This window comes from Lissotriton vulgaris, chromosome 3_2 (genome assembly GCF_964263255.1).
Source record: "Lissotriton vulgaris chromosome 3_2, aLisVul1.2, whole genome shotgun sequence".
Taxonomy (NCBI): domain Eukaryota; kingdom Metazoa; phylum Chordata; class Amphibia; order Caudata; family Salamandridae; genus Lissotriton; species Lissotriton vulgaris.
Window position 1 is genome coordinate 40,596,171 of NC_141690.1, and position 17,980 is coordinate 40,614,150.

The following is a 17,980-nucleotide window of genomic DNA, read 5'->3' on the forward strand; positions in this document are numbered from 1 at the left end:
TTAAACGAAAAAATCCGCAGAGGATCCGGCTGTGAAAAAAAAAATGAAGCGCAGACTTCTACGCTTTGTTACTATTTAGGCCCTGGGGGCCATGTCCCACGGGCAATATTTTTAATGTAATGGGGGATCCAGATGGGCCCCAGCCCCGGGGACCGCCATCCCCAGGGCTTTTATATAATATGTGCGGGGGGCTCACAGCACCCCAGCCCCGGGGACCGCCACCACCCGGGGCTTCAAAAATAAATAGGAGGTGGGCTCAAAGGCCCCCCCAAGCCCTGGGGAACACCATCCCCAGCACACCTTCTCTGCACTCCTGCACCCCTGCACATCTACACACAAAATCTCATTATTATCGGCACATTAATAATGCTGGTAATAACAGTGTCATTACGAGCATTCTAGTGATTGTAACATGCAGACTCTTACTGTAACTGGTCCAGGGCCAGAATGGCTCGTCCGGGGTCACACTGATTTTTGCACGACTGGCAATGGTGAACTAGTGACTGCCACAACGCCCTGTCAGCGACGACCCTCTCCAATGCTGTCCTCTGAGGCCTCTCACCACATACGACTCCACTGGTGTTGTGGGGGCTCTGCTGCTTTTGATCACAGTGCACTATCGAGTGTGAGAGCGTGCCTATCCGTGCCACTTGAGTGAGGTCACTGACCTGATGCCACTCTCTGTGCCAGGTACTCACTCTAGTGTCATTCAGAGATCCAGTGCCCCACAACCTGCAGCTAAGAACACCCTGCCCAGAGTCCCAGTGCCTCTTTCTGGTGACACACCGGTCTCACAAGAGGTCTCTCGACCACAATGCCTTTGTGTGTGAGGATGGGACTCCCTCTGTCCTGTGCCCCTTGTGGTGCAATATTATGCACTCAATCTGTTGTTACACAGCCCCCTCTGTGCCCCGTGCCCTCTCCAGAGCCACAGCGGCACTCGAGTGCTAGACTGTCCTTTTCCTGCCCACAGGTGTCCTGACTGAATATGTCCCGCCAGCATTTCCCCTTTAAACTTGTGCGAGGCAGGAAGGGGCCGGACTGAAGACACAAAATTCCCCTTCACTAGTGAAAGGTGGAGCCAGGTTGATGCACAATACACAATTCACAATAGGCAAATACACAAAGAGGGAAGTCTGTTAAGAAAGGGGTGTTAGGGGGCGGGGGGATGGTGCACAGGAGGGGGTGCAGGGCAGTGCTCCTCAGGTTCGTGCGCACAGAGAGATGGGTCGGGGTACAAGTAGTGATAAGCAAGTATACATCAATGGGGGGTGCGCACATCGAGGGGAGTGTGAACACGGGCCTCAGATGTGTGACCACAATTAGTTGACTGTGACAAGAACGTGGCGGTTAAGCAGTTTGAATACAGAACTCAACAATATACAAAGTATGTGCGGACATGGCGACACAATATACGTAAAGGCGCTGCATTTGGAGACCCACAGTATGGGAAGACAGTGGCGCAGATTATATTCAGACCTGGCAGGAGTGTTCACAGACAGAGATATACATGGAAAGAACACACACAGGGGCAGGTCATGTGATCAGTAGATACACAGTATATATACACACTGACAAATGCTATATATGCAAACATAGTCAGTCTGCGGAGTGGAAATATACACTGAGCAAGACAATGTATATAGAGACAGTATGCAATGATCACTACCATATACACACAGACAAAATACACAGAGACAAACTAAAATTTGTATTTAAAAAAAAGTAGAATAACAAAACAAAGGCTGTCCCCAGGGGATGGAGTCCCCGGGCCATAAGTGGCCTGAGGAGGGGGGCAATGCCGCCCCCCTTCAAAACAATGTTTTTTTTAAAAGGCCATTACACGGGGGATGGGGTCTCTGGGGCTGATTAAGGTCTTGGGAGGGGGGCCACGCCGCCCCCTTTCAATTTTTTTTAAAGAAATAAGGGGGCAGGCCCTGGGGGTTGGGGTCCCAAGGGCCCAAAAATATGGAAAAGAAGGGGGGCCACACAGCCACCCTTTTTGATTTTTTTTTAAAAAACCGGCATGGCACCGAAGGCCCCGCCCCCTCCTTGCAGCACTCTGCAAATGTGCCCCCTGGCGTGTTTGCAGATGGGGAACTAATTCCCCTTGAATACTGGAGGTCCCTGGGGGCCAACTAGCCCACCAGTAGCCGCCAGTATGTGTCAGGGAGCTGCGTTGCAGAGAGGTGTTCTGAGGCCTTGTCCCTTTTTACACCTTTCTGCAATGCAGCTCTGTGGTGCTTAATGGAGGTACCTGGTGGGCTAGTTGCACCCCAGGAACCCTCAGGATTCAAGGGGAGTTAATCTACCAACTTAAAACACGCCACAGGGCCGTTTGCACAGTGGTGAAGGGAGGCGGCCTGAGTTGACATGTGTGCGAACACGCCCTGTGGCGCGTTTTAAGTTGGGGAATTCATTCTTCTTCAATCCTGAGGGTCCCTGAGGGCCAACTAGCCCACCAGGTACCTCCAGTAAGCGCCACGGAGCTGCATTGCAGAGTGTTGTAAAAAGGACACGGCCTCTCAACACCTCTCTGCAACGCAGCTCTCTAGCGCATACTAGAGGTACCTGGTGGGCTAGTTTGCCCCCAGGAACTCTCAGGATTGAAGAGGAATTCATTCCCCAACTTACAAAGCGCCACAGGGCTTGTTTGCAGACATGTTACCTCAGGCCCCGCCCCCTCCCTTCACCATTGTGCAAATGCACCCCCTGGTAAGTTGTAAGTTGGGGAACTAATTCCTCTTCCATAGTGAGGGTCCCATTTGAGATGTCATGAGTGCTGTCATGAGTGTTGTCACTAACCATATCATGAGTGATGTAATATATGACATCATCAGCAGTGCATTGCGGGCGCATGAGTTATAGTTAGCTGAACTAACTATAACTAGGGATATTCAATGGTTTTGTATGAGTGAAATGTCCAGCTAACTATAACGCCCCTGAAACCTTTGTTTTTTTCAGTGAATTTGAAAGGTTTTTTTAAATGCTAATTTCTAACTATAACATGCCTGAAACCTATGGTTTTTTTTAGTGAATATATATATATATATATATATATATATATATATATATATTACCTACTGGCGTTCGCCAGTAGGTATATATAGTTAGGATTATTTGTCTATGGGATTTTTGAAAATTCTATGTCTAATAACTTTGGCGTTTGTGGACGGAATCGGCTGAAATTTTCAGGAAAATGGCACATTTTGTTTCTGAGCAGCCCTTGAAAATTTGGGGGGGTTTCATCGAGGGGGGGCCGAGAAAAAAGGGGGGTCCCAAAACGCGTTTTTCCCATGTTAATTTCCATAGGGCGGTTGGACTCACTTTTAGCTCGAACGGCTGAATGGATTTGCACGAAACTTGGCAAAATTGTACGGACTGTTAGCCCGATGTGCCTTTGCTAGGTCTCAATATATGTGCTCCAGTAGTTTTTGAGAAATTAACGTTCAAAACAAGATATATATCTGTAACAGCGCTCCAGGCTGCGCTCCGGTTCGCTTACTTTTCGCGAAACTGAACTTTGCGTGCAGAAAGCTGATTGGCTCTCCGGTGTCTGTCAACATTCTAAACAGTCCGGAGCGGCCGCCATCTTATCTCTCGGTAGGATCGAGAGAGAAGAAGAGGTGAAAAACGAAGGGGGAATTTAATGAAAGGGGGCAAGGTATACCCCTCTTGACCCCCTAGGAATGTTGTTGGGGTTATTAAAGGGTCCCGTGGGGAAAATAAAAAAAAAAAATTATTTTTCACGGTAGAAGCGCTTCACGGGCCGCAAACTGGGCCGCAAACTGGTAGCGAAACGGGAATTCGCCATTTTGTGCTTCGTTAATTAAATTACTAGGTATAAGGGGGTGCGGGAGACGTATCCTAATCCCCTATGTTTCCTGAGGGTGGCTGAGGAGGCTCATATATGTTGATACATCTCTTCCAGCGGCTGTGCGTGAGCTTTTTTTTTTTTTGCTGCGTGACAGTCGGGAGCGGCCGCCATCTTATCTCTCGGTAGGATCGAGAGAGAAGAAGAGGTGAAAAACGAAGGGGGAATTTAATGAAAGGGGGCAAGGTATACCCCTCTTGACCCCCTAGGAATGTTGTTGGGGTTATTAAAGGGTCCCGTGAGGAAAATAAAAAAAAAATGATTTTTCACGGTAGAAGCGCTTCACGGGCCGCGAACTGGGCCGCAAACTGGTAGCGAAACGGGAATTCGCCATTTTGTGCTTCGTTTTAATTAAATTACTAGGTATAAGGGGGTGCGGGAGACGTATCCTAATCCCCTATGTTTCATGAGGGTGGCTGAGGAGGCTCATATATGTTGATACATCTCTTCCAGCGGCTGTGCGTGAGCTTTTTATTTTTTTTGCTGCGTGACGTCTGTTAACGTTCGATTCGATGGAAATCAGGAAGTGTTGACCGCCAATTTGTCACTGCGATAAAATTTTTTGTTATAAATTAATCCTTATTAATAAACATTGTCTGCGCCATCTTGCCTTTTTTCCAATGCCACAATTTTGTCGTGCACGGCAGCCATTTTAGATGCCAGGCTGGTCCCAGGCTATCACCTACCCCTGCGGATGTAGTTTATGGCCCCAGCTGTAGAGAATCCAGACATGCCAACCCTCCCGATTCAGGCGTGAGACTACTGATTTCAGTGCTAGTCTCCCGCCTCCCGATTTCTGCAAGCAAAAACCCGGGGGCATATTACCAACAACTAGCGATAATTTTTGTCTCTAACTTGTTTAGAGACAAAAATTATCGCCGCACATCGGCGATTTTTATCGCAGATAAACCTTGCTATTATCGCAGAAAAGTCAGCGATATTCATGTATTATCGAGCAAATGCTCTTAGCCATGTTATCCACCTCCCATTGGATAACATGGCTAAGAACTGCTCAGGGCAGGTGTTAGCTTTTGGAGATATTCGCGCTTAGCGCGAATATCTCCAAAAGTTGGAAATAGGAGATAGCGATGTTAGGGACTGTTTCCAGTCGCTAACATCTTGGCACGCCCACTTTGCATGTCATTAGTGATAAGTATCACTGACATGCAAAGCGGGGCCCAAGATGGTCGCTATCTCCTTTTAGCTGTCACTAACTGGTGTTAGCGACAGCTTGGTAATAGGGAGATAATTTTATCTCCGCTTTCATGGCTTTTAAAGCCAAAAAAGCGGAGATAAACCCCCTTGATAATATGCCCCACGATTCCTCGGGGGTTTCAGCTGACAGGGCTTGGTATTGTGTTACGTGGTAATTTTTCCAGGAAACGTCAGAGGGTCGATGCAGGGGTTCTAGAAGAGGTGATAAACCATTTAAGCCTCATGAACAAGCGCATGGTCTTTTAAAGATTTGTGAAGTACTCGGGGCGGCGGTGTGTGTGTGCCCTGTTTCAGGAGCGGGCGGGGGGGCACTGCCAGCAACTTGCCAGGTCAGGTAGTGTTCAACACGTGCATCACCCTTTCTCTGCCTGCTATTGCGCTCCATGCTTCGGAAAGGTAAGAAAAAGAACGTGCATTTGAGTTTGAAATGTCTGATCCTGCAGCAGCACACTTCCAAAGCCCACACATGACAATAACCCGATTCAAGGCCCCATTCACCCGTTTTTAAAAAAATATATAACACTCCAACAAAGTAAGATTATAAAACGTTATTAACTTTTAAATATAATGAACGGAACAAAAACTGTAAAAACATTTAAACATTTTTCACCCAAAAAAGCAACAATGGTCAGAAGCTATCTTTTGTGCGAATAGTCCCAAGGCAGCACAACGTGCAGAGTTCTGGACGGCACCCAGGTGATGTCGCCTGGGTGCCGCACTGGTTTTGGGATCCTACAATGCTGCTCCGAAAATTGGCGTGGGGCGTCCCGGGTGGTGCGGGGGGAGGCCTCGTCAGTAGCGGTCTGTTGTGCGAATAGTCCCAAGGCAGCAGAACGCGCTGAGATGTTGATGGCACCCAGGTGATGTCCAGTAAACTGCCGCACTGGTTTTGGTATCCTACAATGCTGCTCCGAAAATTGGCGTGGGGTGGCCCGGGGGGGGGGGGGGCGTGGGGGAGGCGGTGTGAACGGGCCTCCCCAGGTGGTGGCCATCCAGCTGAGTTGTGCCCGCTCTTGCGGCTACAGCGTCTCGCTCACCATGTTGTTGAGTTGCTCCCACTCTTGCAGTGCAGCGATAGGCGGCTGCCACATGACTCTTAAAATGGCGGACGGCTCTTCGGTTTTGGGCCTGGTACACTGAAATGGCCCTGGGACACCTTGGAACTCGGACGCTTGCCTGCTAGGGCTTGGGCTCCATTCTCGAAAAGCGTCCCCTCAGCCGTGAAGATTCTACAAAAGTCTTGGGGGCCCCCGACTCCCGCAGGCTTCCGGTGGGGAGCGGCTGCCATGATTGCTCGCGGAATTACCACGACGGAGCCACGAGATGGTGGTGCTCTCATGCTGACGCCAGCTTCAGTCTGAATGATCCAGAAACAAGGTGGGGCTTTCATCGTTTGGGAAAAAAAAATGTTCTAAACCAATGAAAAGTGTTATTTTTAGGTCATATGACCAAGCCTTCCATCTTTAGGAAACCAAAAGTAAAATGAACCAATGAAAAGTTTTATAAACAAGTCACATGACCTGTTATGCGGCATAGGGCTACAAAAAGCGTAGAAAATCCGTTGGCACGTGAGGCGGCGTCAGTAGCGGACCGATGTGCGAATAGGCCAAAGGCAGCACAACGCGTCGAGATCCGGATGGCACCGAGGTGGTGTCCAGCAAATTGCCGTACTGGTGTGGCCATCCTACAATGCTGCGCCGAAAGACGGCGTGTCCAGCTGAGTTGCGGTCACTCTTGCGGTACAGTGACTCGAACGCGCCGAGATCCGGATGGCACCGAGGTGGTGTCCAGCAAGTTGCCGCACTGGTGTGGCCATCCTACAATGCTGCGCCGAAAGACGGGGTGTCCTACTGAGTTCCGGTCAGTTTTGCGGTACAGTGACTCGAACGCGCTGAGATCCGGATGGCACCGAGGTGGTGTCCAGCAACTTGCCGCACTGGTGTGGCCATCCTACAATGCTGCGCCGAAAGTCGGCGTGGGGTGCCCCGTTGGCTTATGAGGTGATGTCAGTAGTGGACCGATGTGTGAATAGGTCGGAACCAGCACAAGGCGCCAAGATCCGAATGGCAAGTCCTGGATGTTAAGTGACATAGTTGAGAGTTCTGAGCAGTGCTTGTAAGACTGTCTGAAGCTTATTTGCACCTGCTGCAGCTTCACTATTGCCCTGGTGTGGCCAAAGGTCGCACATGACATAGGCGGCCGGCTCCCGAGGTCCGGCAGAACTTTTTTCCTTTTCCTTTCTGCTTCTTTTCCTACAATCCGTTTCATCTGAAGACACGACCAGGTCCCTGAATGTGTGCAGGGGGACGCTATTGATTGAATGAAAATGGCGGCTTGACACAAAGCTGACTCAAGCGTTGCTGTTGATGCTATACAGACAAAAATTGGTTTTCAGTTTGTACATTCTTCAGGATTTTTTTTCCATCCAAGGCTGATTGAGAGTTTGTAGAAAAATGGCTTCAGATTTTCCACATACTACTCTTCAACATTCTTCCTAAATGTAACAATGTGAGACTCACTAGGAGAACGGCTGTTTATGTTTCCTTTCAAAATGCTGCCAACAATATTTTCTGAATGGAAGACACCATCTTGTAGCATATAGGGCCGAAAGGGGTTCTGGTCTGGCCGATGGTTGGTGGAGACATTTTGACTATATCTTGGACCTGCCCGGCCTCGCCCAAAATGGCGCCGGTATAAATGGGACTCGTAACTCCTTGCCCGCAAATGTATATCTAGAAAATTTTATTGTAAGTGGCCCTGTCTTATTTTAATTACAAAATGTACTTCCACCGATTCCGCAACTGTTAGACACCTTAGTTCTTCCAACCTAATGGCCCGCTCGTTACGTTCCTCTACAGTGTAAATGTCTCCTCATCATATACGATTTCAGTTTGCTCCGTGGCCGGCCCACGTGGTTATAGGCCCGTATTTGTATACTGACATTTTCACAATAAAGGTTTTTAAAACAAAACACGGTAGTAGTATTTACATTGGTAAAGTTTTTACTTTTAGTCACTGTTTTCGAATCAGTAAAAGGCAAGTGAAATAAAGCAGTCCAATTACATGACGGATAAAAGGTATAATATGCAGGAACGCAGTAAAGATAAATGGTCAAGGGCAGTTGTGTTTTTCATTTCTGCAACATAAAGTGATCGATAAGAATCTGATAATCAGGCGTATCGGGGACTAAGACAGCAGGCCGAGTCTCTTTTACTCAACGGCTCCGTCATGGAACGAAGAAACGCCTTTTTTCTCGAAAAAGGAATATATTTTACTTGCAGGACAGTTGTAAATTTTCCGGGAAAGTACATTAGCCTGGAATATTATAACATATGTTTAAAAAAAAATAATGTTCGAAAACAATAAAAAGCGTAATTTTTAGGTCATATGACCAAGCTTTTCATCATTAAAATAACAAAAGTAAAATGAACCAATGAAAAGTTTTATTAACAAGTCCCATGACCTGTTATGCTTACGTTACGCGCTGCGCGCCGCGCCTCGGATCACTTCCGGGTGCGCTAACGCGGCGTGTCATATAACGCATTACGCGACAACGTAGGTCAAGAATATAGTCAAAATGTCTCCACCAACCAGCGTTCGGAACACAACCCCTTTCAGCAGTCCAAAAAGTTCTGTTAAATGACAACAGAGGGGACAGGCAACAAGAACCATCAGTCAAAGAGGGGAGGGCAAGTTCTTCTCTTCCGGGTCATGTTGGGGCGCTACCGGAACTGATCGAATTGGTAGTCTACAGTGTTTCTGGATGTTTCAGACTAAAGCTGGCGTCAGCATGAGAGCACTACCATCTCGTAGCTCCGTCGTGGCCATTCCACGAGCAGACATGGCAGCCGCTCCCCACCAGAAGCTTGCGGGAGTCGGGGGCCCCCAAGACTTTTGTAGAATCTTCACGGCTGAGGGGACGCTTTCGAGAATGGGACCCAAGCCCTATCAGGGAAGCGTCCGAGTTCAAAGGTGTCCCAGGGCCATTTTAGTGGACCAGGCCCAAAACCGAAGAGCCGGCCGCCATTTTGAGAGTCCTGTGGCAGCCGCCTATCGCTGCACTGCAAGAGCGGGAGCAACTCAACTACATGGTGAGCGAGACGCTGTAGTCGCAAGAGCGGGCGGTAAACAGCTGAATGGCGGAAGAGGCACAGTGTAGCAAAAGCGGGCGGAATGGCAACTGAAACGGTAAAGGGGCGCCCCACTACAGCGTGTCTTCAGGTCAAACGGATTGTGGGACAAGGTCCAGAATAGAAGAGTCATCAAAAGGCAAAAAGTTCCGCCGGACCCCGAGAGCCGGCCGCCTATGTCGGGGGCGATCTCAGGCTACACCGGTGCTATAAGACTTGGGGAGGGGGTCGGAGCCAAGTGTCTTCTCCGAGTCCATGGCCATCACACCGCCCCTCGGGGGCCTCCGTCAAGCTGTTTAGGAAGGTTTCATATCACATTGTTTTCAAATGCAGTCAGGTCCACAAACGACACTCACTTACTTTGAGAATAGTGAAGCTGCAGTAGGTGGAAATAAGCTTCAGACAGTGTTACAAGCGCTGCTCAGAACTCTGAACTATGGCACCCAACATCCAGAACTTATGCCATTTGAGAATGGCAGTGACATTGAAGCAACTCAGGGACCAAAACCATTAACGTACTTTCACGTATGAAAATCTTACTTGGGGAGGGGGCTGGAGCGAAGCGCCCCCTCCCAGTCCGCGCCACCACACCGTATGTTGAAAATCTGAAGCCATCGTTCTACAAAGTCAACCAACCTTGGATTGAAAAATCTAGAAAAATGTACAAACTGAAAACCAGTTTTGGTCTGCATAGCATCAGTAGCAACGCTTGCTATCAGAGTGCATGAGTTTCATGCTCGATCGATTGAGCTAGCCGGATCGGGCAATAAAAAGTATAAAATAGTTATGTAAATAGTTATTTAATAAAATGTTTTACCCTGTTTCTTTGCTGGTGTGTTGTCTATATTTTTAATATTTGCATAGGGTTTGTCGTTATTTTGGGCGGGTGGGTGACGGAGTCGAGCTGTCTTGCAGCCCTCATAGTGTGGAGCTAAGTTCATCTCACTATTTTCGTATTTCTCATGAAGGGTTGTTCCTAATATTTCTATTTTAGCGAGGTCAAAAAGAGATCCAATTAGTGGCCTACTGATTTTGCTCGATTACTTTTATTTTTTTACACGATTTTTCACTATCTGCAAAGACTAAACAGAGTATTGCGACTTTGTGCTTGTTTGTAAATAGAGAATGAACCAAAGAGAATCAATTGTAAAACAGTAAATGCTTGGATAACAATCAATCAAATGGAGAGACAAGCAGGCACGACGGATTACACCGGGGGTAAAGGTCTGCGTTAACTACCGTTCACTATCTGCAAAGAGAGAGTACTACTAAGAGAAAAGAGGGGAGGGGGGGGTGCAGCGTTCAAAGCACATCAGCGTGCATAAATACAAAAATGTTTTTATCTATCACGTACTTGACATTTTAAAGCTTTTCATATTTGCTATTAAAAAACCATTGAAATTCACTGAAAAAACCATAGGTTATAGTCGATATATAGTTAGGAATTTGCATTTACAAAACCTTGAAAATTCAATGAAAAAACCATTGGTTTTAGGCCATATATAGTTAGGGATTTGCATTTACAAAACCTTATTTTACTCGCATAAAACCATTGAAATTCCATATATAGTTAGATGCGCTAACTATATATCGCGCACCCGCAATCCACTGCTGATGATGTCACATATTACATCATTCATGACATGGTCAGTGACATCACTGATGACATCACTGATGACAACTCAAATGACATCACTGATGACATCTCAAATGACATCACTGATGACATCACTGATGACAACTCAAATGACATCACTGACAACATCACAGATGACATCATTCATGTGTTAATACGATGAACCTCTACAGACTCTGATATATCCTTAGATACACTCAGTGAAAACAGACACTCACAGACTGTCACTCATCCATGGAGTTATTCATACACCTAGACAGTCATGCAAAGAATCAAACACACCTCCAATTCCTCAACTATACAGTTATACACACCTTACTTATTGAAACATATTCTAACACATATTTGCTCTCTTATACAATCCTTGATACATGTTCACAATGATCCATACAGCCACTCACACATTCACTGGCTGTTATACACAGTTATTTATATATGTTAACTCTCACATGTACTGTGTTTTACATATGTACTTACTTTGACATGTAGCACTGAGATATCCATTCACTCACCAATACACTCATGCACACAGTCAACCACCCATATAGCTGTTTCCACATGCACTCTTGAACTCATACACCTAGTGAATCAACTGCTTACACATCTATGCACAGAGTCACACACCTTCCAGCCACCCACACACATACTCAGTCTCCCATACAAATACTTGAGCAACCAATCAATAACCCATATAGTTATTCATATAGCTACTGATCAACACATGCAGCAGTTTACAGAACAACAGATATAATGATGCACAAATTAATACAGTTTAATCACTAACCCATACACTCAGTGAGACACATTTAATCACTCCCTCATACAATCAGTCATGCACCTACTAAATCCTTCATCCAGACATTTATACATCCACTCATTCTTCAATATGTAAGACATATTTTAACTTTACAGAAACATACAGTCACTGGATGTTGTCATCAGTGATGTCATTTGAGTTGTCATCAGTGATGTCATCAGTGATGTCACTGACCATGTCATGAATGATGTAATATGTGACATCATCAGCAGTGGATTGCGGGTGCGCGATATATAGTTAGCGCATCTAACTATATATGGAATTTCAATGGTTTTATGCGAGTAATATAAGGTTTTGTAAATGCAAATCCCTAACTATATATGGCCTAAAACCAATGGTTTTTTCATTGAATATATATATATATATATATATATATATATATATATATATATATATATATATATATATATATATATATTTTTTTTTTTTACAACATGCAGCCAATGAAAACTCTCGGCAGGACTTTTAAGTCAAACCCCGCGAAAAAATGTCATCTCGGCACTCACGGCAGATACCAGGCATTGATAAAGGCACACGCCAAAACGCGTCTGCCAGGAGCTGAGAGTGTGAATATCGCGAAATTTGCTCAGTGCATTTGGGTGGCAATAAATCTGTATTTGACATCCCCAGCATGTGTCAGACCTGTTTTTAAACGAAGCAGGATTGGAGGAATATATATATGTATGCATGTGGTTTTTTTATTACACCATCCTGGCAGGCAGCTAAGAAGAGATTCTAGCAAGAGTTGTTACGGTGCAAATTTTCTCCCCTAAGGGTTTCTCAGAGGCAGAAACTAACAATAAAATCAGTCATTGGAAGTATAACAATAAAAACCAATCCATCCTTAAATATCTGTTGATTTCAACATATCCTTTTCACAAGCAATATGTCAAGCCTAATGTATTTATTTTAACTTTTCAGATTAAAGAGAAAAGAGCTATTGCAATTGAAATATTTGCCTAGTGAAATAATCAAACCTGTAGCTGTTATAACACCATAACTGACTGAGGCCTCCTGCACTGAGAATAAGCTGTCCCTCAAAACAACCATCAGGCAGTCAGTCATAAAATTAAACAGCATGCAAAATTACTTTTGGCAAAGCAAAATACTATCAATCATAGGAAAGTCTAAAAAGGATTCTGACAGTACCAATCTACAATATACCCCAAATTTGTCAGCACCAAAATACTTGACTACTATAGTAATCTGTGAGATTCCATGTAACAAAATACCTATCTATAGGTGCAAAGTGCGGTGCCCTCAGGTCACGGTGCAATGAGCAGCTCGGTGTTGGCATCATGTATCGTTGTCAATGAGATCAGGTTTGTAGTGCGAATCTGGGAGGTGCGCTCTGTGGTGATGGCAATGGGTTGCTGTTTCTTCTATTGCAGCACAAAAAACACAGTTCCCAGTGCTGGTAGCAGAAGATCTTGAAGTATTTGCTGTTTCTGAAGAAGTGTGGCTCAATGGTTAGAGCGGCAGACCCTGATGCAGAGCTCTAGCCCGGGATCTGGGTTCAATTCCCTGCCTCGGCAGGTGTTGGGCTCAAAAATTCCACGGACCTGATAATTCTCGCCTCGGTGCCTATTCCAATCATGGAGTCCCACTCTGCAACTCTGGGCAATAGCTTGCTTAATCTCCACAACGGCCCCCACAATGCTACGGTTGCCTGGCCTCCACTTTGGGGGTGCCCAGGAGTGGACGCTTCACAGGGAAAGCCAGGATGGGTTCCACAGCGGTATTCGTACAAGCGCCTTCAGACTCTTGCGGGTGAGTAGTGCGCTATACAAGTATCAATTTTTATTTACAATTTCTGAGACTTCTTGAACAGGGGAAAGCTCTACCTCAAGCCCTTGGAGAAACTTAAGAAAAAAAGCCCAGTCCTTTCACTGCTCAAGACAGAAGCAGCCCTGGAGGACAACAGGACACACAGCAAAGTGATAGTTCCTCCTCACATCTCTCCATTTCTTTTTCTTGGCAAGTTCCTTAGTTCAACAGTTCTTAAGTTCTGTGGTCAAGACCTGAATATTAAACTTAATTTTCCCTTTCGCGTTTTAGGCAGCAATTCCTTCTTGCTCAGTAGAAACCAGTTCTGTCCTCTCTGGTTCAGTTGCACTAATGGAGGTGGAGACAGCATTGTGCAGAGCAGACACAGCATATTCAGGTGCTAGTGTAAACTCCTCCGACTACTCTGAATTCAGAAAGTTCTATTCACCCTGCCCAGGAGTCACCCAGGAAAGACAGGACACACTGCAACACCCCCTTGTGATTGTCTAGTGTGAATGTACATCCCTAGCTCCTGTCACTCCAAAACCAAACTGTGTATGGGCAAACAGGCAGAGGAACACAAGATGGTTAAATAAGAAAATGACATCTTTCTAAAAGTGGCATTTTGAAATACACAATTTAAAAAACACCTTTACTGAAAGATGTATTATTCAATTCTGAGTTCTGAGAGCCTAATCTCCATTTCTCCATCTAGTTCCAATGGAAAGTTACACTTGTAAGATGTTACAAGCAAGCTCCCATGTCAACCTATGGGACAGAGAGCCTTTCATTAGTGAATAAATACAATGCACAGTATTTCACTATGGGGCATGTAAAACACACTAGTACATGTCCTACCTTTTACATACATTGCGCCCTGTCCATGGAGCAAACTTGGGTCTACCTTGGGGGTGACATATGTACAAAAAAGAAGGGTTAGTGGCTGGCGAGTGGGTGCACTTGCCAGGTCGACATGGCAGTAAAATGTGTGCGCAGACACTGGCATGGCAAGTCTGAGACATCTTTGAAAGGCTACTTGTGTAGGTGGGACAACCAATCCTGCAAGGCCACTAATAGCATTTGATTTACAGTCCCTGGGCACACACAATGCATGGTACTAAGGACTTACTAGTAAATCAAATATACCAATCATGGAAAACCAATCGTAACACAACTTACAGTAGGAGCACTTGCACTGTAGCACTGAAAAGCAGTGAAAAAGTGTGCTGAGACACTAAACCAGCAAAAATGAAGTCCAGAATACCATCAAAACAGGAGGTCAGAGAGCAAAAAGACAGGGAAAACATGCCAAAACATGCCAGTTCCAACAACAGAGCTCAGTTAAAAAGACAGATTTGTTATCACTAATTGCCTATTGCATGCTACCAACAGATGTTTTAAACTGATTGCTTTATAAATCCAGACTGAAGTATATATTTCTTTACTAATGTTTTGCATTTCATAATGTGCTGTTATGGCATTCTGAAATAGTGCTACCAAAAATAGTTTCAGAGTATTTCAACAAGCTTCCAAGGTTATGGGGATGAAGGAATGTGTGAGGTTCATCAGCAAAAATGAAGTGAATCTGATATTTCAGGATATAGTCCATCATTAAGAGGTTTTATAAAAGATCATTCCAAGACTGGACTAGAAGAATTGAAAGGTCCCAATTGAAGAATTTTGTGGCAAAAACATCAAAGATCTTCAACTTTGGAATACAATTTGAAAAATATGCAATGGCAGGTACCGCAAACAATTGTTTTCCTTTAGAAATTATCAATGTAGTAGTCTGCAACAGTTTCAGTTTCATAACTGCTTAAGTTTAAGGAAAATTGCGGGGCATGCTCTTCTTTTCGGTTACAGAATAAACTGTCTGAAATGTTGCTTGTAAATGATAGTATCATATTTCAGTCCCTCGCGCAATGTCCACAGCGCCATGTGTGAATTACAGCTTGTGCAACAGCGACTGAGGAAGGCGTCTGCTCCAACTCAATGTAATTTTGTTTTTCACATGCAAGCACGTTGATAAAGTACGGCAAAATGCTATATTTTTCAGGGCTGCAAAGTATGGCAAACAACTACAAAATAAGAGTAAGGGGAAACAAAGAAAAGTCAAATTCATTCTACTTGCACTCACGGCAAGCACCCAACGCTGGCAAATCAAACACACTGTAGCCTTCCTTTTCATAAATGCAATACAAACATTGAAGCGATGTAGTCATATTTTAGTTAATTGAATGAAAAGGAAGCCTTCTTACATCTACTGATTTATTACTGAGATTACTCAAACATATCTTGGACATGTTCAAACGAAAATAACAGCTTAATTAACTTTATATTTAAGAAAGTATTAGGCAGTGTGTGGATCAAAAATTAGAAATAGAGGGCAAATAAAATCGTTGAATGCTGAACCACTCACTTAATATTGCCACAACAATGAAGAAACAGAAGGATTGAAAACCCAAGATGAGCTCACGATTACAGCGCATCAAAGGTATCCTCATCTAAGATAGTCAGAAGAGACACAATTCAGAGGGTGAGTTCAGTGTGATCAAGAGAACAATCAAGTTATGAATCTATTTATGTATGTATTCATTTTTTTGCTGCTGACAGGAACAGAATGCTGTGCTTTCAAGTTTGCATTATTACTGCTTGAGTGATGTGAGAACCACTGAGGTCTTAAATTTTATCATCATTCTAGATATTGATGAAATTATATCAAATGATAAAACATTCGAGAGCATTCGACCCACCACCGATGGACACAGACTAGAGGCGTTGCATTGATCGACTGAGTGTGTGTCTAAAAACGTAAAACTTGAGGGATTATTTAAAGTTTTGAGGACCTGAAGCAGTAAGTTGACAGTGCTGCTGTTCTGTCTAGCTCAGGGTTTCCCTGCTCTATTTAAGGACATGGAAATCATTTACCTTATTTTGGCATAGGGCAGCACAACAAGGCAACTTACTGTGCTGCCCTATGCCAAAGTGAAAGGCCATAAATGCACCGTATGTATGCAATACAGTGCATTCCTGTCCTTTCTCCCTAAGCTGGTGTCGTTTCTGCAGCCTAGCGCCAATGTAGGCACCCTTGCACCATGGTGCCTCGAATGCATGCAAGATTGTTTTTGAAAAGGAAGGGGCACCTTTTTGAACAAAAACAATCCGCAGAGGTTTTTTCCTCTTTCTAAATGTGTGCCTTAGAATGCAGCATACATGGAGTGAGGAAAATATGAGGCGAGATAAAGATATTTCTCCTCGTTATGCCTCGCATCTGGCGGCATAAAAATTTGGGACCTCCCCAGGTTTAAATGATTTTGTAAATCTGCGGCAGCTTCAAAATCCATGGGTGTTCCATGGGGAAATTCACTGTAACGCCCATGAAAAGCCTCCCAGGAGCAGAGTAAAGTGATGCAAAAATTTGCGCTACGTTGCCCAATCCAAGATTTATAAGGCCATTCCAATCCATACAGGGTGGCTTTGTGTGGCTTCATAAATCTAATTGATGGCTCTCATAAATACCCTTGGTTTACACCAGTAGAGCCTCAGCTGGTTCTAATAGTGTGAACCAGTAACCCACTGACTTACACTCCATATGTTGCTAAACAGCCAGGTCATAGTAATGCCACTCCACCCTATTTAGGGTGGAGTGACACTCACTCTTCTTCAATACCTAAGAAAACACACATCAGAGTCATTGCTTTTTTTCTGAAAAAAATGCCACTTTGTGAATTTGTTTTCAGAGACCAATACCATTTGCAAGCAAGTTAGTCAAAGTGTAGACCTGTAGTGGAGCTTTCACAGTGACAGCTCCAATGAAGTCACAGAGATTCCTAGATCACTAAAAACCTTGGGTGGTTCTCTGCCAAGAAGTGATTGTAGTGAAGCTTTCACAGCAGTAGCTCCAGTGAAGGCACACAGATCTCAGGGTCACTAATATTGGTGGGTGCTTCTCTGCTTAGGGAGGCCTACTCTGACCTGTCGGGCTGGTGGACCACCTAGCTGGTTCTAAATGATCCCCTTAGCCTTTTTGTCCAGGCACCAGGGAGCTAAAGGTTATCATATTTATAACTAAGAACGTGAGCTAAAGAGAGACTCTGCAAACTGGAGTGAACCTGTGTGGGATCCACTTCAGCTCAGATATAACACTACATTTATTTAGTCCAAGACTAATTGTTCCTCGCGGTTTTCTTCTCTTTCACAAGTCGTCATACCTGCATTGAGGGCATTGACACTGTCAATATTAAAGTCGATGCCTAACACAGTAAATGGACATTTGTCAGTGTAGGCAGTACTGCTGGCTAGACCGATGGAAATTAAAATAGGACCCCTGTACTACTGCGACAATCTGAATTTTCTGACTGAGAAAGGGATCAAATCAGAATCCTACCTATTTTGCTTTCAATTGCTATGGAAAAGAGCATAAAAGGTGAAAGGCAATATATAAGGCAGCCCCTCGCCATAACTTTGGGCTCGGTATCACTGTGACATAAATACTTGTCTCCAAGCTCTACATGAGGCATTAACATACCACATTACAGTGC